Raw genomic sequence first — 1642 nt, 5'->3', positions numbered from 1 at the left:
ATATATATATATATATATATATATATATATATATATATACACTATATATACTATACATATATTTGCATATGCAGGATATCCCAAAAAGATTGGGACACCTGAATATTTCGAAAAATATAAGTTTTACAAAAAAGTATTTCAGAGTTGTAGGCACATATCTTATTTTCATTTTTGTATTGAAAATTCATTATTTATATAAAAATGAAATAAGAGAAACAATCTCAAATGATCTTGATCTTAATAAATGTTATCCAGGACATATCTTGAACAATATTCAAGAGGTTTGAACCATTAGTCGAATACCTTGCGTAATGCCGGCGGTATGTGTAACTTTCAAGCTTTATAACTTGAAAAGTTCTTGACATCAACTCTTAGATTCTGAAATCTGAAAAATAAAGTTCCATTTTTAAAAAATCGATGTGATGTACAACTTTTGTCTGAAACACTTTTCTGTAAAATTTATTTTTATTTTCCGAGATATTCAGATGTCCCGATCTTTTTAGGACACTCTGTATACTATATTTATAGTCATTCGAATAGCGCGCCGAATTTTTTTCTTGCCTTATAAACACAATTAAACTACTGTAGTAATACAGTAGTTAAATGACGCGAATTAAATTGACAAGTAATTTTAATAATTCAATGAATTATTATCAGGCATCATATTAAAAAGATGTTAATATGCTGAAAAACTGTAAATTAATTTTATTATTTATATCTTCTTATTGTTTATATTATGTTTATATTCGCCTGAAAGAATGACATTTTCATACATATATTGATTATTGCGAAGAATATTACTAAGGCCTCAGTAATCTAAAGATTTAGCTCGTACGAAGTACAAGAGATTCGAGTTTGACTTCGGCCGAAGTAATATTTTCGCAATAAATTTTTTTATAGTTTTTCAGCACATTAACATCTTTTTAATATGATGTCTGAAGCATCAAATTATTAAAATTGCTTATCAATTTAATTCACGATATTATTACAGTAGTAGTTTAATTGCGTTTATAAGTTCGGAAAAACAATTCGGCGCGAATGACTACGGTATATGTATGTAAAATACGGTATATGTATGTAAATATATGTATAGTCACTGACGAGATATTATTAAGACCGTCGGCCCTGAACAAATTTTCATGATTATCAATTATGGGCCTGAAGCCCCGTAATTGAAGAATGAAGATGTTATCGACAATTAATAAAAATTTATGATTATTAATATAAATATTTCGTTAATACATTATTAAATTCGTGATTTTTTATTATATAAATACTGTAATAAGTAAGCACACTTTTAATGCTATAATATGTTATATATTGCCGAAAAATGTTTTCTCTGCAGTTATCATCTCTATAATCAAACTCGAATGATAACATTAAAATCATAATTTTAAATAAAAATCGAACTATTAAATTTTTAATATATGTAAAATATTAGGTGTACAACTTTGCTTCCGCCGTTTTCCTATAGATGGCTTTAGCGGTAAGTGATGGTCGAAATAAATAGATCATAGATCATACAATAGATCATACAATAAACTTGGGCATCTGTCAACATAACCCCATAGAAACATTAGTCGATTTGTGTTTGCATCATAAAGTTATTCTCGATTGAAAATGTCAGTTTACCAAATTCTCG

This window comes from Atta cephalotes (assembly GCF_000143395.1).
Source record: "Atta cephalotes unplaced genomic scaffold scaffold00051, whole genome shotgun sequence".
NCBI lineage: Eukaryota > Metazoa > Arthropoda > Insecta > Hymenoptera > Formicidae > Atta > Atta cephalotes.
This window is presented reverse-complemented; position numbering follows the sequence as displayed.